The 26,371-nt window shown below is 46.6% G+C and overlaps 1 long non-coding RNA gene across 1 annotated transcript in view; it reads left to right on the top strand.

Annotated features, from left to right (window-relative positions):
- LOC144889350 (uncharacterized) overlaps window positions 1–25,682 on the top strand; it is a 29,935-nt gene extending 4,253 nt beyond the window's left edge. The window contains exons 2-3 of the long non-coding RNA XR_013621703.1: window positions 19,072–19,107; window positions 25,266–25,682. This is a non-coding gene — a long non-coding RNA (uncharacterized LOC144889350). The remainder of the gene's footprint in view (window positions 1–19,071; window positions 19,108–25,265) is intronic.
- Window positions 25,683–26,371: the final 689 nt, after the last annotated feature.

Below are 26,371 nucleotides of genomic sequence, written 5' to 3'. Positions count from 1 at the left end.
TCCCGCTGAGTGAGGAGAGATTGAGGGATGCATATTAAAATATCCTTAATGAGGAAGATATGTTCTTCCTTTGTTTGCACCAGACTCTGCAGAGCCAAGACTCTCTCACTTCTGCTTGGAGACTTCAAGGGCATGTGAAAGTCATTCACTTTATATATTTACTGATTCAAACTTTTAAATATCAAACTTAGAGATACCTGAGTTTTGCAAGCACATCAAATTCCAAATCTGCATGTTTATCTGTAATTCATTCATCTTTAACATTATTGTTTTCACAGGACCTGAGTATTCTGCCAGTTGATGCAAGGGTTATCATACCATATTGGAAATTGACACAATAGTAACATGAGACTTAATAAGTCATGTTAAAACTTCAAACAGGCATGCAATAAAATAAGAAAGTCCTTATTTAATCAATAGGAATTCACTTCACAATTTGTCATACTTGAAAACCCATACATAGTTTTGTCAAGATTTAAAACTCAGAAGTCCAATTTTGTTGCATGCGGAACTTTGTTGCCTCAGGGAAATCACTCGGTAGCTATGACAACCACATTCTTTGTCAACCTGCAAACTCATCTTTTCCTCATAAAAGATCATTACAATATAATATTGGTACGGTTTTTAGAACCTTCACTAGTAAATTTTAGTAAATGTTTCCCTTATAAGTGATCCCCTGTAAATATCCCCATCAATTGGCTTTATTAAAGATCGCACCCTAGTTAGTTCATGTACAACACGTAGAGAACCATAGGACCTCTCTATAGTTATTTCATTATTATGTATCCCAGTTAAGGATCTGTTCCCAATAGTTGAATCTGCGTTGAATGAATCAAATAAGATAGGCTCCTTTCAATTTCCACAATCGTCTCACCCGCTCTTCAAAGTAGCAGTAGGGCGGCGTTCGCTGCTCCTTGCCTTGATTCGGTTGTTGGCTCCAAACCGCCATTAAACACGCGGTCTCAAACCGAGGAGAAAGGGGCGGAACCACAAGAACAAGGTGTGGCACGTCGACTCATCATCAGAGGTGGAGCCAGCGGGCCCTTGCCGGCCAACCAGCGCCGAGGTGAGCCAACTGGTAGGCGTGTCATCTGAGCCGGCGGCTTGATTTCTACATGGACAATAAAAGCGGCTGCGAGGGACTGCTTGAGCAGACGAGTGAGAAGGTACAGATGAGTGAGAGGGATGATTGCGTCAAGAGATCAAAGAGAGGAGAGCTGAGTGTGAAGGATCGTGAGGCAGAAGAGTGGGTCCGCTGACATGACGCCATCCAGCACGTTGTCAGCCCGCGTGAAACGAATACGTGCAGCTGCCGCCAGGTTTCGCCTCGAGCCCGGAGCGTGGACTGGAGCCAACCCCGACGCTGCGCACCGGCCCGGACCTTCCTACCCTGTCACCTGCCTGGACCTCTTCCTCCTTCCAGCCATTCCTTCCTGCCATTCCCTGTCGTGTGAGTGTTTGTTTTGTCCCGGGGTATAATATAAGACTGTTTTAAGGCTTGCCCTGTGTATCTTCTTCTTCACTGTACATTCCCTTTCTTTCTTCTTTGGTTTTGGTTTTGTATACAATTAATAAATTACACCTGTTCCTTCTTATTATTTGGGTTTTCCTCTCATCCGGTCGCTTTAGTCCCTTCTTCCCATTGAGTACCTGTGGCACGATTCGGCCAACGTTCGGAGTCGGGTTAGTCCTTTGTTAATGGCTCGAGCTGCGGATTGCTAAACCGCTCGGCAATCTTCCATCTTATCCGCGGTTCTGGCAGGGCTCATTTCCTCGCTTACCGGAAGGCGCTGGTAATTAGGTCATCGGAATAATTGGCCTACTACCCTATTCAGCTCTGACTGGAAGTGACGTAATAGCTCCAGGACTGGCGGAAACGGCCAGCTTAACAGGACAAGGGGATTAACCCCCCCCCCCTTGCTAACGGGAGTGCCATCCCCCGGATCCGTAACAATATATATATATTGTTACGGACCGCGGATAAGGATGTTGGTTTGCCGAGCGGATGGCACCGCGGCCGAACAGTTACCCCGACTAACCCGATTCCCGAACGTTGGCCGGATCTCGCTACAGGTATTCAATAGGGAAAAGACAAAGGCGACATGGATGTGAAGAAGAAGAAGAAGACAAAAAGGTTGGCAATACTACTAAATTTATTCCTACTATATACACGCTCAAAGTAACCAAGGAAGAAGGAAAGATAAGAAAATAATTTACAGAAGATATTAGAGACACAGTGCAATGCTAGCTTACCTACAGTCTTAATTAACCCAGGGACAGAACAAACAAGGACAGACTCACGTGGGGAATGATGATAGGAATGGCAGGAGGTGGATGGCTGGAGGGGGAGGAAGGTTCAGCTGGACCCGCAGCACGGTCGGGTCGGGGATTAGCAGCCGCCGCCCCTTTATCGATCAGCTCGTTTAACAGCCGCCGTTCCTTCACGGCCCTGCTCAAGAACTGCCGTCAAGGCCCCAAGCTGCTGTTGTTGCTGCTGTGGCTGCTGCTGCTGCTGCTGCTGTGTGTACGTCGCGTCCTCTTTCCAGGACTCATCTGAGGTGGGGGCGTCTTCTGCGGGTTATATATGCCACGCCCCTGAACCTTCACGAACCTCCTTGATGTTTCTCTCCACACCCTCTCCAAGTCCAACCCCTTGTTCGTGGTTGGTTGAGTGGGGCTGACTCACTCCTCCCCTCTATGACGAGGTGGGGACATGCCTTTCTTCCCCGACCCGAGCACATGTTCAATGGTGGTTTTGGGGCGAAATCAACAACCCACAGCTGTAGCAAACCTGACAAACTGCCCAGTGCAGTTGGTAATTGAGGCTTGGAGGGGATGTAATTGGCAATTGAGGCTTGGCAATGACGCAGTTGGAAATGGAGGTTTTGGGAATAGGATTGAAAGGGGGTCTATCTTATTTCACTTGGTGCAATGGAGTGTCATCTTAATAGAAGACAAGGCCTTACCCTAACACACATAATAAGGAAATAAACTACTGAAAAGGGGTATTATGGTGTCCTTCATGTATGCTTTATGGAACTAACTACGGGAATGCCCTTTTGACCTTTATACAACCACAAACGGAGGGAGGAGGGGCGATATTTTCAACAACCTTTTACAACAACAATAAATAAATAAAACCATTCTCATATCCACAACACTGCACCCTCCTCCTCTTAGGCACGTCCCGGGCCTATAACTTTAACTTATAGTGTGGCACATAGGTGTAGTTCCCTCTACATTTAACCTGACCCTGAGTGCGACAGTTTTAAAACATAAATAACTATGTCCTGCTGCTCCATTGCACCCTGCCTAACAGATTCTCGCCCACAGCTAACCGAATTGCGGAATGGTCTTCAAACTATACATTTACGGTGGGGAGCATTATTTACAATGACGTTACTTTATTTACAATATGCAACCCAGGACCTGTGATTGTTCTTTCTAGGGGGGGAGACAGTCTGCTCTGCATCGACGCACCATGAAAGCACCCAAAACGCACCAATCGGTGCACAGTCACCATTGTTCATCAATAAAAATAAACCAACAACCCCTAACCCTGCTGGTGATCTCTTGCTCTTCGGCTCCCTCTGCTGGCTATTACTATCTTGTCATTGTCATCTTCTTTGCTGGCGGCCTATTTGCAATAAAAAATGCACCCAACGTGTCCATTTCTTTTATTTATGGCCCACAGGGGCCGACTATGTATGGTTCACCTGTGGGGCATCGGTGCCCTGAGGCCAAGGTCTGCCAACAAGATTTCGGGCCTTCATGGCCGGTTCCAGCAGAGGGGCCATGCCCCAACCCATGGGGTCCATCAGTGGTGCTCAGCCACAGACATGTGGTCCATAAGGTGGTGCATCGATGCAGACAGCTGTGGTTGCGAGAGGTTCGGGCGCACAATGGCCGACTCAGGCACGCTCCCCTCAGCGCCCAGTGGCGCACAGGTCCTCATGTGGGAGACAAAAGGGGGAAAAGACAGATGAGCGAGGGGTAAGGTCACAAGGGTACACATCAATCAAGGCAATGCAAGGTGAAGTGCGTACGGAGAGCGAAGTGAGAAAGCTCGTCCCTACCGTACGTCACCCCCCCCCCCCCCCCCCCCCCGTCACCTACACTACCCTTGCCCTTACCCCATATGTACAACAATCTACACATTTACAAATCCGTCGCTACCGTCACATCTTCCCCCTATACCAAATTCGTCTTCACTCCCTCTATCCAAAATTTGCCATCACCCAATTCATCATCAATCCTCATAAGGAGGTAAAGATGGAACATCAAGCACAATGTCACACCCACGTCATGATGCGTCTCACAATCCAACCATTTGCATCAAAATAAAAATAATAAAACATGGCATGGTGTGGAGTTACGTCACCTCAGGTGAGTGGATGCAGATGGTGCGAGGAGATTTCCATCCTAACTATTCTCTAAATGACATTAACACACTTTACACTACCCGGGGTCTTTCCCTGCCAATCCATTGGCCAACTTACACTATGGGTTCTAAAAAAAAACAATTCCCATTGCCCAACCTGTGGTGCTTCTCAATTTGGGGTCTCACTCCCCCGATTCATCTCCCGGTGCCCTTGCACAATTTCTGGGCTGAGACGTGTAGCTCTCCCAGCAGGTCTACCCACCTGCACACCTCCACCACTGCAGTTGCCACCCGAACTTACCTAGCTCCTCACCTAACCTATCTAACTGGGGAAGGCCCCTCCTGGCTCTGTCACCACTCGGTGCCCTCTGGCACTGGGCTACCCGGGTCCGTCCTCCGGATCCTCGGGCCCCATCCACAACAACTCTACCGGCTCCCAGAGCCCACCTGCGGCCTCACCTGGCCGACATCCTCACAGTGGTGGAGTGCCCAAACCAACTACAAACACTAACAGGCCACACGCCCAGCCATTTCCACAACACTAATGCACCCATCCAAATACCATTCTTTCACCCGCACCACAGATGCCAATATCCAACCACAATTTACCTATACCCCCTACCTAACACTTAAACTACCCTCCCCGGGTATTCGTGATGGGGGTCCACTCTTCCCCCATTCACACCTCCGCACCATCCACTCCACTCCACAGTTTCCATCATACTCACTCCACGACCATCCATTCCAATACTCCATATACTCCATACCATTTATTCCATACACCTGTTCTCCATTCACCTGTAGTTGCACACCTGTGCAATCATACCTGGTGCCACCTGCACCCTCCTTCCTTCCTGGACCATTTGGTCAGCACAACTCACATCACTATCACTCACTCATACACTGACTGCTCCATACACCTGTTCAGTTGCACACCTGTGCAATCACACCTTTAAACCACACACACGGCATCATCTAATCTACCTGTTGCCCTGCTAACTTAGTGCTCCCCGTCTTTCGCTCTTTCACGAGCCTCGATCTTGTATACAAAAAAAAAAAAAAAAAAAAAAAAAAAAAAAAACTAAGCACATACCACGTCATTATCATCCAAACTACCCTCTCTATGTCCCCAGCTACCTGTCCAATGTAGCTACCTAACCTTACCGTTACCTATTGTCAATCTCTAGGTCCCTACACATTATCCAAACCCTCCCGGGCTACTTTTTTTTTTTTTTTTACCTTCGCAAAAGCGGAAGGTTATGTTTTGATCGCTGTGTATTTATTTGTATGTCTGTGTGTGTGTGTGTATGTTATTCGCATAACTCAAAAAGTATTCAACCGAATTGCATGAAATTTGGTGGGATGATTGGTTATTATACGGGACACATTTGATTAGATTTTGGGAGCAATCGGGTCAAAGGTCAAGGTCAAGGTCACGAAAAGGTCAAAATCGTATTTTTGTTGTTCTGTTCCCTACACTCCCATGCCAAGTACAGAACAGTAGCTGCGGCGAAGGTATGCGCTCTACCGAGTGCCCGTTCTAGTTTTTTTTTTTTTTGTATACAAGATCGAGGCTCGTGAAAGAGCGAACATTAATCACACAGAAAGACAAACAGACACATAAAACAAATAACATCGGGAGCGGTAGACAAGATGGGGAAAGAGGGGGAAGGACACAAACACAACATTTGAGAGCAGGGACCGAGAGACATGGAGACATCGAGAGATCTGTGGGAGGGAGAGGGCTTTGGGGGGGAGGCATGTGAAGGGGGGGGGGGAGGGGGGGAGAGGTATAAACATATGGACACTGCCAGGATTTCCAGGAAAGAAGTTGGAATTTCAAACAAGGTGGATCTGGGGTGAATTAGTGGGGGTAGAAAAGATCAAGGTTATGGATGGGGGAAGATAAGAGATGGTGGTGAACAGCTGTTTTAAAGACCTGGAGGGAGGAGAGGGATTGAAGGGAGTGTGGGAGTTTGTTCCACAGGTGGGAGAAAAGAGGAATGAAAGAGTGAAGGTGAGCAGAGAGCCGAGATTTCGGCAGTTTAACCATCAGAGGGTTGCTGGCGACCTGTAGGAATATTTGGGGGACAGAGCACAGAGAGAGCTGGGGGAGCAAGCCCGGAGAGGAGTCGGTAGAAGACAGAAAGACCACCTACCTGCCTGCGGTGAGTGAGTGAAAGGCCCTCAGAGATAGCTTCATCGCGGGAGATTCCAATGATTTTGAAAGCTTTGGATTCAACAGCGTGAAGCCGAGCCAGGTGTGAGGCAGGAGCACCAGCCCATAGGGGAGAACAGTATTCCATTGAGCTGCGGATGAAAGCCTTGTATGTGGTGAGGAGCTCAGGTGTGCCGAGGAAGGACTTCGCACGACGGAGGATGCCCAGTCGGCGACTGGCTTTGGAGGCCAGCTTGGAAATGTGGTTTTCCCAAGAAAGATCATGGCAGATAGTGAGACCCAAAAGCTTGAGCGACAGAACTTCTTGGAGAGGATTGTTGAGAAAGTAGATGGGAGGGTTGTCCAGTCGATCTTTTCGGAGAGACATAGTAAGAGAGTGAGATTTGTCAGGATTGAAAGACATGTTCCACTTGTTTGACCAGTCTGTGATTTTGTACAGGTCTTCAGAGAGTGAGGAGGCTGCAGAATGCCGATCTGAGGGAAGAGGAATGGAGCGGCAGAGAGTGGAGTCATCAGCAAATAGATAGAGAGGATTTTCCAGAGAGTCGGAGAGATCATTGATAAAGACCAGAAAAAGCACAGGGCCCAGCACACTTCCTTGGGGAACTCCAGCCTGAACAGGAAGGGGAGATGAGAGAAATCCATTCAGGGCCACACGTTGACTACGACCAGAGAGGAAGTCCGCAAGCCATGCATGGAGATTTCCATGGATACCATAGGAGGAGAGTTTGGTGAGCAGAGCTGGGTGCCAGACCGTATCAAAGGCCCGTGATATGTCAAGGGAGACAGCTCTGATTTCCTGTTTGGCATTGAGGACCTCCATCCATTGTTGAGACAGCAGAAGCAGCATGTCCAGAGTAGAGTGACCTGGTCTGAAACCAAATTGATGATCAGAGATCAAGCCATTGGAGAAGAGGAAAGATTTCATATCCAAAGCAATGATGGATTCCATGACTTTGCTGATAATTGGGAGCAGGCTGATTGGTCTGTAGTTGCAAGGATCTGTTTTTGCACCTTTTTTGTGTAAAGCGGTAATGTTAGCTGATTTCCAGGATGCTGGCAGATGACCTTGAGCAAAAGATAGGGTGAAAAGAACAGAGAGAGGGTGACATAGAGCGGCAGACCAGGATTTTAGGACCCGTGGGCTGATGCCGTCTGGTCCAGTTGCAGAATCAGAGTCGAGGTTTGACAAAAACTCCTCCACCTTGACAGGAGAGAAGGACACAGAGTCCAGGAGCAGTTGGGTTCGACTGGGAAAGGTGGGAACAGAGAGAGATGGGTTTGGGACTAAGGATTTTGAGGCGAACACAGAGTTGAGGCATTCGGCTTTGTCACGTGCGATGTCAACTGTGTGGCCATTTGAGGTAAGGGAGGGGATGGAGGGGGAACAAACACCAGAAACGGATTTGACCAGACGCCACCAGGATTTGGAGGAAGGAGACAGGTTTGAGAGTTCATTCTTGAGTGAGGAGAGATAGTGCTTCCTGGCACTCCTGAGGGTAGACACACACTTGTTCCGAGCTTGGTGGAAGGAACTGAGATTGCCTTCAGTTGGATTAGCCTTCCAAGAGGCAAAGGCAAGTTGTTTCAGGGCAACTGCCTCACCACAAGATTCAGTGTACCATGGACGGGAGGAAGGGTAAGACAATTGAAGGCGAGATGGGATAAATCTGTGCATGAGAGAGATCAGTTTGCTTTGGAAGAATTCCCAGGAAGAATTGATGTCAGAGGCAGTGGAGATGGGAGACCAATCCAGACGATTGATGGCTGCTTGCAGACCATCCCAGTCGGCCTGAGTGAAATGCCAGACTCGTCGACGCTGAGGAGGCTCTCTGAGAATGGCCAGAGAGATGTCCACTTTGACAAGCACATGATCAGAAGAACCGATTGGAGCAGAAGAAGAGCAGCAGACATTAGCAGGGAAGTTTGTCATAAACAAGTCTAGAAGAGAAGATACTCCATTGGCTGAGATCCGGGTCGGGAAATTGACAGATTGTGTCAATCCCAGTGAGTCACAGAAGTCCTTTGCTGAGGTGCCATGACTGGTGAGAGAGGAACCCACACCCAACCAGGTGGCATGATGACAGTTGAAGTCACCGCATATGAGGAAGAGAGAGTTGGGATGAGTGGATAGAAGTTGGTCCATGTTGTCAGACAGTGAAATGTAGATGGAGTCATCACTGTTTGGGGGACGGTACAGAACACATATGAACAAAAGGTGGGAGCGGAGAGGAAGCCGTAACCAGAGGTACTCCTGCGGGTGAGCAGGAAAGAGGGCAGTGCAAGGAGAGTGAGGAAGAGAGTTTTTGACAAAGATAGCCACCCCACCACCAGGCCGAGGCTCAGGTCTATCATACCGGAGGAGGGAGTAACCAGGAAGAGATATTAAGGAATCAGATACATCTTGAAGGAGGAAAGTCTCTGTTAAGCAGATCAAGTCTGGATTGTCAGAAGCAACCTGTATGGAGAGATCAGTCAGGTTTGAGCGAAGGCCCCGGATGTTTGAGGTCCATACCGTTAATGAAGAGAGAGGGGGAGCATCGGGTACAGGACAGGGGAGGGGAGGAGTAGGGTAAGATGAAGGATGAGAGGGGGAGGTAGGGAGAGCAGTTGATAGTGTGTCAGATGTTGCAGCAGAGTTCCAAGAAAGGGAAGGATGAGGAGGATGAAAGGTTTGATGGTGAAGGGGTGAGGGGTTGTTTGGGAGGGGGGGCAGAGGAAAGTAGAAGGTTTGGGGGGGTGGAGGTATGAGATAGAAGGGAGACGAAGTGGGGAGGAGGCAGCTTGGAGGAGGAGGGGGGAGGAGGGAGAATTGGAGGAATGGTATGGGGGGAGAATTGAATGGGAGGGATTGGGGGGGAGTTTTGAAGGGGAGGAGTGAGGGGGGAGTTTAGGAGGGGAGGGGCAAGGGGGGAGTTTTGGAGGGAAGGGGCAAAGGGGAAGTTTAGAAGTGGAGGGGCAAGGGGGGAGTTTAGGAGTGTAGGGGCAAGGGGGGGGATTTGGAGGGGAGGGGCAAGGGGGGAGTTTAGGAGGGGAAGGGCAAGGGGGGAGATCAGGAGTGGAGGGGCAAGGGGGGGATTAGGAGGGGAGGGGCAAAGGGGGAGTTTAGGAGGGGAAGGGCAAGGGGGAGTTTAAGAGTGGAGGGGCAAGGGGGTAGTTTAGGAGTGTAGGTGCAAGGGGGGGGATTTGGATGGGAGGGGCAAGAGGGGAGTTTAGAAAGTGGATGATTAATGAAAGACGAACATTGATAACAAATTGGGTTTGTTGTGATTTTCAAGTTAGCAATCCGATTCAGAACGATGGAGGAGGGATGGAATGAATGTGAATTTAGACCATGTAGTGAGGGAGACGTATAAGATATTGAATTTCTTTTTTTTGAAGTGGAATGAGTTGGAGAGGAAATTGAGAAAAGCCTTTTAAATAGGAAGAAAAACAGCGTGTTGTAATATACCACTGAATAAAACACAGAAGGGGAAAGGTTAAACATATTTAAATAATATTTAAACAGAACTGTGAACAATCTTATATGCACAAAAATACCAACGGGGGGAGAGCCGAGAGGGACCACCACGAGTCATGTGAACAGGGCAAACGGTGGATGGCAAGGAGATAATGGGGGCGGGGCGAACAGCACACCTGGACAGAAAATACAGGATGAGACAACAGTACACGTGGAGAAAAGAAAATAAATGTTTTTGTTTTTTTGTTTTTTTGGGGGGGGGGTGGGGATTTAGAACGTTAAACAGAGTATTATGTTCGGGGTAGAAGGGAAAAAACCAAGAGCCAAGCAAAACACGCTTAGGTTAACAAAACACCGACGGGGGTACAACTACAAGGCCGCACACGAGGAGCAGAACACGATTAATGAATTACGAGTTACAGGAAATTCAAACCAAAACTAACTATAATCAAACAATATCGCATGGACGATAAAATAACGAGTTGAAATTTGACAATCTATCTGGGGAAATGGGGGAGAAACACGTGGTCGAAGAACGAACGAACGAATAAGAATGAATAAATGAATGAATGAGCACAGAGAAGGTAATGTCTTTTTCTTTTTCTTTTTTGAGTTGAGATTTACATAAGGAAGTAGGCTTTGGGGTGGAAAGACTGCGAAAACAGAGAACGAAAGTTATTGGATCACAAACGACAGGCGCTGAGAGAAAAACAAAGCCTCAAGGTTGTACAGTGTACACTGTACAAGGCCTCAAGATGACACGAATTAACACGATTTTCAATACAGGTATGAAAGATTTGCACCGAAAATCTTTGTCGGGACAATATACGTACATACATCATAAAATAAATACAGTTTTAACGAAAATACAAAATGGGAACAATTACTTAACTTCGATTTCGATGGAGAGCGTGTGGAGCTGCGAAAAAACGAACCCTCGCCAGCAAGACCGGAAACGGAAGTCAACTGCCATAAACCCCATAAGACTAGTGCTCCTTTGCCCCCGCTATGAGGGATGGCAGAGTTGCCATCCCATCACATCGGGTATCTTCCACTACCAATTTTGCTCACCAAATTTCAACCAATCAAAAATTTGCTATCCCAAAATTTCGAATCCAAAAACACTATCAGTATCATCATCATCACAGTCCGCTTTATCTGAGCCTCGGTGCGTCGTCACATCATTAAACTCGGCTTCGCAAAGCCGAGCAATGAATTCGGGTGGTTTGGTCGCCTGTAGTTGGATGCGTCCGGCATTCACGACTCTGGGGAGGAGGTGGTCCGAGAGCTAGGTGGATTTTATTTGACATGGAAACTACAAAAGCTTTGTCATGCTCGTGTGGTACAGGTAGCTTACCTGACCCCAGAAAGCCAATTCTTAAGTGCAGCTAGCGGTGGGTGGGGTAGGGGGCACCACTCAAAGTACCCCCCAGATTGGTTTTATTTGACATAGAGACTACAAGACCAACTCATATGCCAAGTGGTAGGGTGATCTCCACCGACTACAAATCTACAACTTAAGAAGAAAATTTCTGGTGGGGAGGTCACTTAAGAACAACATTAATTAGTGCTAATTAGGCCTTTATTTGACATATAAGCTACAAAACTGAAATCACATACAAAATGTAGAGAATGGTCCCCTCATCAATAAACCACAACTTAAGAACAGAATATGTGGTGGTAAGGTTACTTAAGAAGAGGTCAAAGGTCACGGAATAGGGGTTTTCTGCACTTAATTACATGAGAAACTTGTAAACTGTGAAGACAATGTAAAAGCTGTAACATTTATTATAACAATTTCTGCTAAATTAGTACAGGTAAAATTTCTTCTAAATTACTACAAGTAATTTCTTAGAATTGCCTGTACAAACTATACTTCAACAATGTCCGAGAAATTATATTTGAGGAATTCCCTGTCCAGCAATTTCCTGTAAATTATAAACTCCAAGGATTCCTCATCTAACATACTCGAAAATAATTCACCAAATTCCGAGAAATAATATTTGAAGGACCCCACCCACCGCTAGCTGCACTTAAGAATTGGCTTTCTGGGGTCAGGTAAGCTGCTGTACTACACCAGCATGACTAAGCTTTTGTAGTTTCCATGCCAAATAAAATCCACCCAGATCTTGGACTATTAGACCTGTCAGACATGTCAACGATTAACGACATACCTAATCTAATTTACATTATAATGCCCTTAAAGAGAGGTTTTGCGTTTCTGATTTCCACACAATCTGATAATACGAGCATTATAATCGACACATGCAAAAACCTTCAGAGATCCATGTTTCATTTTCTCCATAAGAAATAACATGCCCCCAACTTTTGTTGATTTTCGAACCCACTAACATATGTCATTTTTTTTATTTCAGGTGAGGCCTATGCTTGATTATGGAGCATGCTAGCGGGGTAGCTCCTGACCCTGGCAGGAAGTGTATCCTCCATGTGGGAAAAGCAGATGAGACCACTGGCAACATCGCACCCATCACTGAAGACCATTGGTCATCCATCATCAATGTAGCAGCAAGGAGGAGACAAAAACGAAATTTTGTCACATCCAAGTACTATATGATAATTCAGTCGCTGCCAGATGAATCCGACAGTAGCCATGGCTATCACGTGAACTGTTACAAAAACTTTACTGCCGTGCCACGTGATGATACAACAGAAAAAACCCAGACACATGCATCAAGTGAGAAGACCCTGCGTTCATCATGTGATTTTGCCCCGTCAACGTCTACCTCGGGTATTTTCCCACGCATTTGCCTGTTTTGCAAGAAAGCTAGGAAGAAGAAGGGTGGTAGAGAAGAACATCTTGGTGAATGTGAAACTCTCGAAGCTGAGATAAAAATAAAAACTGCTGCAGCTGATAAAAAGGACAACAGCCTTCTTGGACTGATCTCTGGTGTAGACTTTTGATGTAAAGAGGTTCGGTACCATCACAGTTGCAGAAGTACTTACCTTTCCAATGCACAGTCTCTCCATAGGCCTACTGCTATTGCAGGTAGCATTTCTTTGTTAGGTTTATATGCTTACATCGAGAAATCAGTTATATTTGGCAAAAGGCCTGAACTTCTTACATCCATCTTCACTCGGTACCAAGAGCTTTGTGAAGACGCCGGTGAGACTCCAATTTCTACAGCCAGAAATTTGGCAACAAACTTACAGAATAAATTTGGTGACATAATTAGGGTAGAGTGTAAAGATAGGGCTAGAAAGGCAGGGGCCATTGTTTATCCCACAGGTTTAGGTGAGCACCTTATCCATACAGCCTATGATTATGCAGCATCGCCTGAAGCTGTCATTCATAAGGCTGCCTTACTCTTGCGTAAAGCAATCAAACATGCACAAATCACACCTCTACCTGAACCTCCCACTCTGCAAAACCTGTATGAGGGTGAAGTTACTGTCCCAGATATGTTGATAGATTTCTTTCAGGTCTTGTACGGGGGCCCCAATCAAAACTTGTACACTCCAAAACTCAAACGTCGTGCCTTGTCCTCAAGCCAGGATGCCTTATTCGTTACTCAAAGGGGGAAAGTAAAACCAGCCAAACAGATAATTCTCGGAATGGCAATCAAGTCTATGACTGGTAGCAGGAAGCTGATTGAAATGTTGAACAGATTTGGCCATGTTGTCAATTACCACACCATTGAGACACTGGAGACATCCTTAGGAGATGCCATTCAGAGTACGGAGCAGACCTGTCTGGAGGGAACCCTTCTTGATCAGGTGTTTGGTTTGGCGTTCGACAATTTTGATGAACTGTCTGAGACATTGTCAGGAGCCGACACTCTTCACGATACAATGGGTATCTTGTATCAAAATAAAGATGTGGTAGGGACAAGCAGACCCGTTAATCAAGTTGCGCCAACAACATCACAGCCAGAAAAAGTATCAAGAAAGAGAAAACTGCATGTTCGGGAACAGACCCTTGAGCCATACCGTAAAAAACCCCGAATGGGCACATTTGATTATGAAACCACCGATGTTGACAACCGGCCTGCTAATCGGAAGCTAGCTCTAGACAAGGACCTTGCATGGATGATATGTCATGCCTTGCAGATGGCTAACATTCCCATGTGGGTAGGATTCAATGCTTTGATATGCCCAGACACAACTCCAGAACAAAATGTCTTGTATATGAAAAACTTGAACAAGCCGATAACGTCGCTTGATGTTATACAGGATACCCTAATCACCACACAGAATTGTGCGCAAGAGTGCGGTCAGCAGTATGGTGTTGTAACCTATGACCTCAATGCTGCCAAACCTGCCATGCAGATTCAGGTTACCGAGTCGCCCAGGTTCGACAAGGTCTTCATCATGCTTGGTCCATTCCACATAGAAATGGCTTTCTTTAAAGCCCTAGGGAAACTGATCGATGCATCTGGTGGCCCAGAAATGCTGCGAGACACAGATGTCCTAGCTGCTGGATCCCTGAATGGTTTTCTGAGTGGCAAGCACTTCAACAGATGCAAACGGTTGCACCCGATACTGGCCTTGGCATTTGAACTGATACACTTCCAAGCATTCCTTGAGACATTTGAAGGCAATGATGAAGTTGAAGATTTACTTTCAAGGTTACAAACAAAACAGGATGAAGAGACATGGACACAAATAGAATCATCTTCTGCGTTCACAAGATGTGTCACGTCATACAAGGAGTATGCTGTCCAAACCTGATCAGGGACACATGGACCAACTGCCCAATTCTGGATGATTTACATCGACTTTATCCACGACTTCCACCTTCTGGAGCGAGCAATTCGAACAAACGACGTGGACCTGTTCACTCATGCACTAACACCAATCATACACTTGTTCTTCGCCACAAACCATGTCAATTACTCACGGTGGCTCACGAAGTTTCAGTTGGACTTGGTAAACATGGACAGTACTCACCCAGGACTTCGTTCTATCTTGGAAAACGGTGTCTTTACGGTTAAAAGGACTGACAAGGCATTCAGTAGATGCCCAGTAGATCTTACACTGGAACAGACAGTAAATGCCGATTCTGCATCCAGACGGACTGGTATATCATCCATGACAAACAACTTCAGTGCACGTCTTCGCTGGATGTTAACCAAGTCCACCAGAGCAGCAATTATATCAAGGGCATTAGCAATGACCGGACTATCTCAAACGGAAGACATCACAGCTGAACTCCGCCCAGCCCGCATCAGAAGGGACACAAGCGATTTGCATAAGGTTGTAAACCAGATAAAAGACTCATGCAATCCATTTAAGTACACTGAAATATCGGATAGGCTGTACAACATCAGCACTGGTAAGGCAGCGACAGATTCCATCAAGACATGTTTGCTGGCCATCCGGGAGAAAGGACAAGCCAGATACAACGAATTTGTTGATGCCTGCATTGAAGATCCAAATCGGTTTGAACGGCCAATCAAAAGGGAGAACCTCAGAACCTTCACGGAAAATGGCACAGTAAATAAGCGTAACAGAGACAAACGTGTTGCATCACTTGTGTGCACTCGTGACCTTATGGGACGCCTGGTTGTCATTGCTTGTCAGAGAAAACTTGATTTGAAACATATCTTTTCATATCCACTGACACCGGTTCCACTGTCCATGTGCAGCACAGACGGTTGTATGGTCAAGACGGAAAAGAGTGGCCTTCTGGAGCTGTTGGAGAGCAAAGTTCCCTCTGTCACACCAAGCTCAGTTGATGCCTATGTGGTTGATGGTATGTTCCTGCTACATGTTCTTCCACCCCACATTCCAGGAACGCATGGAGCCTTGGCAGCCGGCATTTTAAGACAAGTCACCGCTCTCTCCCGTGGAAGAGTGCATCTCATCTTTGACGCATATCCAGTCCTATCAATAAAAGACTGTGAAAGAGCAAGAAGAGGTCTGGATGACACAGACAAGAAAGAATACGCCATATCTGGACCTGAACAGCACCGCCTGAGAAATATCTTGCATTGTCTAAAGTCAAGATCATTCAAAGAGCAGCTACCAAAATTCCTGGCAATGGAATGGGATGCCCAGCAATATGCAGACATAATTCAAGGACGACTTGTGTATCTCTCGTATCTTGGAGCATGCTACCTTTTCTACATGAAAGATGGGAAAGTCATGAAGGAAGAAGTAGAGACCTTGAAAACCAATCATGAAGAAGCTGACACCTTGATCTGCACTCATGTTAGTCACATTGACAAGGAAAATGCGAAGAACATAGCAGTCAGGGCATCAGATACAGATGTCGCCGTCATTCTGCTGTATCACTGCAGGCAGTTCAAAGCACATATTTGGATGGATGTTGGGACATCGGGAAGGAATGACAGGCGATTCATAGACATCACTGCAATTAGCAAAGTCTTGGAAACCCCACTCTGTCAAGCACTAGCTGGCTTCCATGCATTTACGGGATCAGATTACACATCTGCCTTCTTCAAAAAAGGAAAGAAACGTCCCTTCAAAATTCTTGAGGGTTATAAGGATGCTCAAGACGCATTTGCAGAGATGGCAACGGACAACTTGGGATTGGATTCAGTGGAAGTAATCATGTCTTTCACTGCAAGAATGTATGGAGCCAAGCCAATTCAAGCACTTTCACTCAATGCACACCGCTATAAAGTGTTTCAGAAGACATATGCACCAAAGGCCACAGCGAAGAATCCTCTTGAGAACCTTCGGGGCATCGATGCAACCATGATACCACCGTGTGAAGCCGAGGTCTCCCAGCAAATCAAGCGTGCATCATTTGTTGCCAAAATGTGGGCGGATGCCAACAAAAAGATGATATGTCAACAGCCAACTGCAGAAAATGGCTGGGAGGTTCAAGGGCAAGCCTACGACGTCATATGGTTTGATGGACCACAGATACCTGGATATCTTGTTCCTGATGAAGGAGAAACTGAAACTGATGCCGAGGATAATGACAACTTTGAACCCTGCTCTTCTGATGAGGACATTTTGCAATCCGATGAAGATGACGAACAGTAACTCTTAATTTCAAATCTCAGATACAATGTATGTTACACTTACAGGAGGACAAGGCACTGCAAACAGTTTCCAATACGTTTTCTAACATTCTAAACACTAGGAATTCGTCGAAGGATGCATTCAGTGTTTGGTTCTTGTGCAGGAGTGTTTTGTGCTCGAGTTTTAGGCCTACTTAATTATCCAGGTGTTATCGATGTACAGTGTACAGTAGTTGCCATCTAACTTTCCAATCAGATTGAGAGGGTTAAATGCCCTGTTCTTAAGTGACCTCCGCACCACAATTTTTTTTCTTAACTTGTTGTTTATTGATGAGGGCATGATTTTGGTCGAGCCGCTTCGCAATCGGGTTTAGTCTATTGCTATCGGCTCGGATTCCGGACTGCTAAACCGCTCGGCAAAATACCATCTTGTCCGGGATTCGAGCGGGGCCATCCACCTGCTTTGTGGAAGGATTGGCAGAGGTGTCCGGGAATACCTTGACCAATCACCTTGGCCAATCCTATCCCACAGAGGAGCGGGGTGGGTCCAGGAACAGAGACGGCCAGCTTAACGATGAGGGGATTAAACCCCCCTCGGTAAGGGGAGTGCCGTACTCCAATTGTTGTGGATCCCGGGTTCGTCGACGTACTAAGGGGGGGTTAAGCCCTGCTCCCCCTCGAACTCCGAGTCCAAGAGGCCGCCAACCACACTACACTCGTGGTGGACGGATTGCAAAGCAATTCCAGCTGTGGAGCCCGCAGCTATGCGCGGAAGGGTTGACGGTCACGACCCGAGTACCTTCGACACACACAGCTGTGAGAACGCGGACTGAACCCCACATGAGTCATGCTGATACTGGACGCCCGAGCGGTTGTGCGTCGCGTAACTCATGCCATTAACACTATCGAACCCGATCGAGCGGTTTTAATTCGGGGCGATGCTAGGTCAATGTGGAAAGGACGATGACGGCCAGGTTGGAAACCAAACACAGGATTTATTTACAATGCACAGTATTCACAGAAACGGGACAATGTGAAGAATCTTAACGGCCTTACCTAGGTGCCCAGACAAGGGCCCTCATTCGTTTGGGGAAGGGAAGGAAGAGGGTAATGCGCACAAAGCGCGGCCGCTTCGTGCAGCTTGCCTGGATGGGCTCGTTGGATGGAAACCCCTAAGAATCGCTCCAACCCAGGACACCGCAGCCGGAGATGATCGCGGCAGGGGCGTTGATCAATGACGTGCACGTATCAGGAACTCGGGCGCGTATCTCAGTCTGCAGGAGCCAAGCAAGCGAGGGAGAGTATAGCGTTCTGGCAAAAACTCGCGTTGGAGGGAAAGGCTAGCAGGAACCCGGCAAGAAGAAGTTCAGAGATCGGAGCGCCTGCAAGAGAGAGTCAACCTGCCAGAGAGAGCGAGCTGGGAGTCTGGGCCGGGTTTTATAGCCCCCCCGAAACCTCACTCAAATGTTCCACGGGCCTCCATTGGCCACCTGGGGTCACGTATCGTGACAACCCCTCATTGGTCGTCCTCGGCCACTCCCTTCAGCTCCCATTGGCTGCTCGCTGCTCATTGGCCACGCCCTTTAGCTCCTCCTTCGGGCCTGCAAGGCCTGGCCTAGGCCCATGACGAGGCACTTTAGGCTTCAATGAAGCTTACCATTACCCTGCCTGCCTCAACGCATGCTAACACCGGGAAGGAGACTATACTTCACATTTAATAAGAAATAACTAACTATACGAGGCTACATGTTGTGGTGTAACTAACTATGGGGGGGGGGGGGGGGGGGTTGCCTTTATTTACAAAACCGCAACAATATATTGTTCTTTTCTTGGTGCAAACTTGATAAAATGAATTGTCTTTTCTCATCAAACTTTCTTCTTCATCCTTGTAACATCCTTCATCCTTCATCCTTGTAACATCCTTGTAACTTGTCCTTGTTTTAGCTCTTTCACGAGCCTCGATCTTGTATACAAAAAACAAACAAAAAAAAAAATGTTTTCAGGTTTGAAAGTTACCTGAATTCCACCTACTTGAGATATTATTGCAAGATGAAGTAATAGTCATTCTCATTAAACAAAACACATGCTTTTGTTTCAGAATCCGAAAAATACGACAATGAAATAATCGTACAAGGTAAGCGTGTTTGTCACATTTCTGGCTCAGCCCCATTGCCTCCTTATGCTCTTGTTATTCTTGTAAAAATTACACCAATGATTTTTAATCCCCACTTTCATGTTATCTACAAAAAAAAACAACACATTCTTTACATATCAAAAGATTTGTGGAATATTCTGGTCAAAGAATGACATTTTTTATATAAAGCTTGCGATATGGGGACCATCAGTCTCTTATTACGATAACCCGTACACCAGTTTCCTGCGTAATTGGCAGGAAAGGACGTGTTATTATTCTTTCTGGGGTATATAGATTACAGTAGATCTAAACTCGAAACACCACGATAAGCTCTTTATACACGTTAACATGGCACTTCTTTGCGTGCGTATGTCTGTCTGTCTCTGTGTGTCTGTCCAGGCCATAACGTTTTTACCATTTGAGCTTTTGGCCTCAAACCTTCAACAAAGCTTCATTATGAGAAAATGGAGAAGTCAAATTAATAATTTGGTCAAAAGGTCAAAAGGTCAGCATCACATAAAATCGTCAATTTTCATCGGATTGACATGGAATTTTAAGAATATGCACTTTGGGTCACTGAATTGGCTCACCAATCAATTACCTTTTAATTTTGAGATCATAAGGTCAAAGACGAAGCTTGCATAAAATCGTCAATTTTCATGCAATTGACTTGAAAATTTAGCAGGGTTTGCATGTTGGATCACTGAAGCGTATTGCTTTCAGGTCAAATGGTCAAGATCACCTAAAACCATCAATTTTTAAAATATATACTTTAGCTGCTTTTGTCATGTTTAGCATGAGGGTTGGCGGGTTGGCTAAGAGGGTTGGCGTCAGGAAGGGCATCCGGCCATTAAAAACATTGCCTCAAAAAGAGAATCATGACAATTACAACTACAAATGGGCAGGGTACAGCCCGAAGTGGAGATCGGTTTCTGAGGTTTGGGACATGGAATGTAGGGACAATGACAGGGTAATCAGGAGAAGTGGTGGAAGTATTGGTCAGAAGAAGAGTGGACATATGTTGTGTGCAAGAGACGAGATGGAAGGGAAGTTGTGTGAGAATGGTGAAGGGTAGGCAGGGACAGAAATACAAGTTTGTGTGGCAAGGGTGCCCGGAGGGCGTGAATGGTGTTGGTGTCCTGTTTTGTGAGGAGTTTGTAGACAGTGTGGTGAGTGTGACTAGAGTGAGTGAAAAGTTGATGATGGTGAAAATGATGATTGGAAAGCTCTTGGTGAACGTCATCTTGGGATATGCTCCGCAGGTTGGTTGGAGCGATGAAGACAAGGACAAGTTCTGATGTGCGATAGAGAAGCTGATGGAAAACGTGAAAGATGAGGAAGTTGTTGTGGTAGGAGGATACCTAAATGGACATGTGGGAAGGAGTATGGATGGTTTTGAGGGAGTTCATGGGGGTTATGGATATGGTGTAAGAAATGGAGAAGGTGAAAGGATTTTGGAGTTTGCTGATGGAGCTGATTTGTTGATTTGTAATACTCAGTTCCAGAAAGGGATAATAAGCTTGTTACATACACGGCAGGTGGGTCGACGACAACCGTTGACTACCTGATGGTGCATAGGCGAGATAGGGGGCACCTTCGGGACACAAAGGTGATCCCGGGGAGGAGGCTGTTTCACAGCACCACTTGGTTGTCTGCGACATAAGGGTGAAAGGTGCGAGGAGAGCTCGGCGGGTGAAGTACCAACCGAGAATGAAGGTGTGGAGGTTGAAAGAGGTGACAGTAAGGGAGGCATTAAAAGAGAGGCTGAGTAGGGTAGAGGATGATGTGGTTGAGCTTGAACGTGGTTGGATGTCAATGAAAGATAGTCTGTTGGGAGCCGTTGGTGAGGTATGTGGATGGACAAAAGGATCACCGAGGCACTCGGAAACATGGTGGTGGGATGATGAAGTTGGACAGAGGATTGATGAGAAGAGGAAGAAGTTCAAGGAGTGGCAGAAGGCGAAGGGTACGGGAAGAGAAAAAGCAGAGCATGAAAGTTATAAGGCAGCCAAGAAGGCTGCAAAGAAAGAGGTAGCAAAGGCGCAGGAGGCATGTAGGAAAATGTTCAGAGAACGCTTGGATTCGGAAGAGGGTCAGAGAGCAGTATTCAGGATTGCAAAGCAGATAGCGAAAGGGAGGTTGATGTGATGGGGGTGAGTTGCTTGATGGATGAAGTGGGACAAATCGTTGTGGACCCAGATGGAATTAAAGGAAGATGGAAAAGATATATAGAAATGCTGTTGAATACAGAGAATGAATGGGATGGCAACATAGATAGTAACCCAGTTTTAGGACCGGCAGAGAAGGAAGTTGAGGAAGAGATAAAAGCAATGAAGAGTAGAAAAGCAGGAGGGCCGACAGGAGTAGTGGGAGATATGTTGAAGGCAGCAGGAACTTGGGGTGTGAAGAGAATGACAGAGATCTGTAATCTGGTGGTGAAAGAAGGCCGCATTCCAGTGGTTTGGGAACTGAGTACCCTCGTCCCTCTATACAAGGGGAAAGGTGACCCTCTGTAGTGTGGCTCGTACCGAGCGATAAAGTTATTGGAGCATGGAATGAAGGTATTGGAAAGAGTGTTGGAGAGGAGGATAAGGAAGAAGGTAAAGATCGACGAAATGCAGTTTGGATTTATGCCAGGAAGAGGAACGACAGTCGCGCTCTTTATTGTGAGGCAGTTGCAGGAGAAGTACATGGAGAAGAGAAAGAAGTTGTTCCTTGGGTTTGTTGATCTGGAGAAAGCATTCGATAGGGTTCCACGCAAAGTATTGACACAGGCATTGAGGAAGTCAGGAGTGGAGGAATGGTTGATCAGAGCAGTGATGGCAATTTACAAAAGAGCGCGCACAGCTGTAAGGACGAAGGACGGGAACAGTGGTGAGTTTGAGGTGAAGGTGGGAGTGCATCAGGGGTCGATACTAAGTCCACTACTATTTGTAGCTGTGATGGAGGTGCTGGCTCAGAACGTAAAGGAGGGTTTACCGTGGGAGTTGTTGTATGCAGATGATCTGGTGTTGATTGCGGAAAGTATGGATGGACTGAAGGAAAAGATGAACAAGTGGAAGGAATGTATGGAGACAAAAGGTCTGAAGGTGAATATAGAAAAGATGAAGGTGATGGCAAGTGGTAAAGCATGTCGTGAGGTGGAAAGAACTGGGAAGTGGCCATATGCTGTTTACAGGAAGGGTGTCGGAGTGAACTCCATTCAATGTACAATGTGCGCTGAGTGGGTTCTGTCGTGAAAGTCAAATCCACAACATTGTCCCAATAATAGGTTTAATGAAAATTCGATCTCTGGCAACATCCTGTAAAAATACGATCATGCAATATATCAGGATTATATAATCAAGGAGAAGTCCAGCAATTATCAATCAGTACAAGCAAGCCTGGATCATCTAAATATACGCACCATTCGAGTCTACGCTGTCACAGATTAAATGCCACAGGAGTGATCCGGAGTGATGACTGGACCGAGTTCTTTTATACGCTGCTCAGTGGTTGGAGAGAGCATAACACCTGGGTTCCTTAAATACAATTTCATTACATTCTCCCCGCCGTTAAAACTACACTTCCGCTAAGGCAGGAATCAAGCACGCAGCAGCATAATAGTAGGGGCAGCGATTGTCTGTCCATGTCAGTCGGTCCATCCGTAGCGATCGGGGCGACGAATTTCCCTTCCGGCACGGGTCCGGAAACTACCGGGTGCTACATCCCCAAGACCGGAGTCCCCTGCGTCGGAATAGCCACTTGAGTCAGGTGACGAAGGTGGCACCACAGAGCCTACAGGTTGGGGTGCATTTAGCGGTGAGATGGCCGGCAGATACTCCACAGGCGGAGCAACGGGAGAGTCCATAGACTCGTAAATTGGTTCGTCGATGTCCCCGCAAGGGGCCAGGTGGCGTACGGAGACAGTTGACTCGCGTCCATCAGACATCAGCACACGAACATGCTCGGGATTAGCTTGGAGCATTTGCACCTTATCCACTAGTGGATCATACTTACTCCTGCAAACCGCATGTTTGAGGTAAGCCGGTCCCAGCTCTGCAAGCCAACTAGGTAAAGATCGGGTACTACCCGAACTCCTCGGGTGATGAAACATCCGTTCATGGGGAGTTTGATTGGTAGCCATACACAGTAAAGTCCTGATCGAGTTCAGTGCCACAGGTAGCGACCAAGCCCACTTGTCTAGGCCTCGGCCGAGGGACTTAAGGCTCAGCGTAACGGCTCTCCATATAATACCATTGAAGCGTTCGACCTGTCCATTCGCCTGCGGTCTATACGGAGTGGTATAGCTAGAAGCGACATTATGTTGGAGTAAGAAGTTCCTCACCTCCTGGGACAGGAATACCGCACCTCGATCGGTGTGCACGTAGGCCGGATTCCCAAACATAGAAAACAAGTTCTGCAGGCACCGGATAACCGTGGCGGCTGTCATATCTACGCACGGGAAAGCAAAAGGGAATCTCGAGAACTCATCAACGATTGTGAGCAGGTAACAAGAGTTACTCGATGCCGGTGATGCCGGCAGTGGCCCTTTGAAATCCATCGCCAGTCTCTCCCACGGCCTAGTTGCTCGGACCAGCGTTCCCATAGGAGGGTTGTAAAAACGCGGTTTGAGTTCAGCACATACAGAACAAATGCAACAGATCTGACGAATATCTTCAACCGAGTTGGGCAAGTTACGACTACGCACAAAATGAGCGAAACGCGTCACCCCAGGAAGGCAACAAGGTGTCGTGCAAAGCGCGCAGATCCTCAAAAGATATGAGACTCGCACACGTCGCCGGCCGCGATAAGGCGTCGGCAACCAGGTTATCCCTCCCAGGGCGATATTTGATTGTGTAGCAGAAATCGGCGAGTTCGATCTGCCAATGAGAATTTCTCATTCTTAATGCGTTCCTGGGTTCCTTAAATACAATTTCATTACAGGTTCATCAAAAATGTAGTGGTCTGAGAGGGTCATTAACCAGTGTGGCAACTACATTCAAATGTAAGGTGTGCACAGAGGTAGCTGCAGATGGAGGAAATGTTGAGTTGGATCTTGGAGACTGCGTGAAGCTGGAAGGTGTGAAAACATTTTGCTACCTCGGAGACATGCTGAATGGAGAAGGTGGATCAGACTCGGCAACGGTTGCGAGAGTGAGATGTGCATGGAAGAAGTTTCGGGAACTGAGTGGCGTGCTGATGAGGAGGGGAGTGTCGTTGAAGCTGAAGGGAAAGGTGTATGCTGCATGTGTGAGAAGTGTTATGATTTATGGGAGCGAGACATGGGTCATGAATGTAGAGCCGCAACGAAGGCTGGAAAGGGTGGAAATGGGAATGGTTCGGTGGATGTGTGGAGTATCATTGAGAGAGAGGAAGACAAATGATGAATTGCGAAAGATGATGGGAATAGAGCATGTGATTGATGCTGTGAAGAGGAACAGGTTGAGATGGTTTGGTCATGTGTTGAGGAAGGATGAAAGTGACTGGTTGAGAAGAGTGATGGAAATGAATGTAGAAGGAAGTAGAGGACGGGGAAGATCGAGAAAGACTTGGCTAAAGATGGTGGAAGAAGAAATGCGGGCAAGGGGGTTAACAAGGAGAGATGCAGAAAATAGGGCAAAATGGAGAAGATTGTCATGGGGACCGCAAGGCTAACCCCTGCTCTAGCAGGGAAAATGGCCTTTAAAATGCATGTTGTTTTGTTGTTTGTGTCATGTTTAGCATACAGAAGAAGAAAAAGACTGAATACAAAGCGGGTATGGATGGGCATTGCATTTTCAGATGCTTTCTAGTTACTGTACTTTTAAAATTATAAGTATCCTTGGAAAAACGCCACGATTAGCTATCTTAACATGGGTATACACCTTAACACAGATTTCGCCCATGGCGAAAACTCCCTGAGGGAGGGGGACAAATGAAGTCGCTGCAACTTCCATGGTGTCACCCCGACACATCCTGTAAAGTTTAGTTGAGATGGAAAAAAATAACAACCGAATGCATGGAAAAGAGAAATTAGGCAGTCAGACGAACAGAGACCATATTTTGTATTTTTGTATGATAATGATGATGATGTGTTCTTGTATGATTACTCTTCTTGATTCCTAGAAATTATTAAAGCTCTTCAGTAACATGTGCTTTTACTCATTTGATAATGCTTTCTGATTGTTAATTGACAGAGAGGCAGAAGATTCTTGACGCTGCATTACCCATTTGTGGAAATTCTTCATATGAAGCCTCATCACTTCCATTGCCCCAGCCACTCTCATCCCAAAATCGACGCTCATCCCGAAATCGACGCTTGATCGGAGGGACACAAGCTGTGCTGGTAGTGCTTGTGTGCCTGGATGTTTATTTATATGCAGGTGCTTCAGGTTGTGCATTGCAATAACACTGATGAAAACTCACAAAACTGTGAGATATTTTTTTCTGAACCCACAAAGTTGTTTCCTGTCATAATTTCCTTTGCTAGTTTTGTATCAACTAGAAGTTGACAAAGACATGCTAACTACAATGGAAGCAAAGTGAAGCTGATGTTTTGGGTATAACCCTTCGTCAGAGCATCAGTGACCTTCCATAAATCCTTCACAATTTCATTACTTTTTTTTTTTTTTGTATACAAGATCGAGGCTCGTGAAAGAGCGAACATTAATCACACAAAAAGTCAAACCGACACATAAAACACAAAATAAGGGGAGCGGTAGACAAGATGGGGATAGAGGGGGAAGGACACAAACACAACATTTGAGAGCAGGGACATTGAGAGAAATGTGGGAGGGAGAGGACTTGGGGGGGAGGTGCGAGAGGCATAAAACATATGAACACTGCAAGGACTTCAAAGAAAGAAGTTGGAATTTCAAAAAAATGCATCTGGGGTGAATTAGCAGGGGTAGAAAAGATCAAGGTTTTGGATGGGGGTAGATAAGAGATGGTGGTGAACAGCTGTTTTAAAGACCTGGAGGGAGGAGTGGGATTGAAGGGAGTGGGGGGGGTTTGTTCCAGAGGTGGGAGAAAAGGGGAATGAAAGAGTGAAGGTGAGCAGAGAGCCTAGATTTTGGCAGTTTAACTATAAGAGGGTTGCTGGCAGATCTTGTGCGACCTGTAGGAATATTTGGGGGACAGAGCCCAGAGAGAGCTGGGGGAGCAAGGCCGGAGAGGAGTCGGTAGAAGACAGAAAGACCACCAACCTGCCTGCGGTGAGTGAGTGAAAGGCCCTCGGAGTTAGCTTCATCGCAGGAGATTCGAATGATTCTGAAAGCTTTGGTTTCAACAGCGTGAAGCCAAG

The sequence above is a fragment of the Myxine glutinosa genome, unplaced genomic scaffold (genome assembly GCF_964187855.1).
Source record: "Myxine glutinosa unplaced genomic scaffold, kmMyxGlut1.1 SCAFFOLD_2995, whole genome shotgun sequence".
Taxonomy (NCBI): domain Eukaryota; kingdom Metazoa; phylum Chordata; class Myxini; order Myxiniformes; family Myxinidae; genus Myxine; species Myxine glutinosa.
This window is presented reverse-complemented; position numbering and strand designations above follow the sequence as displayed.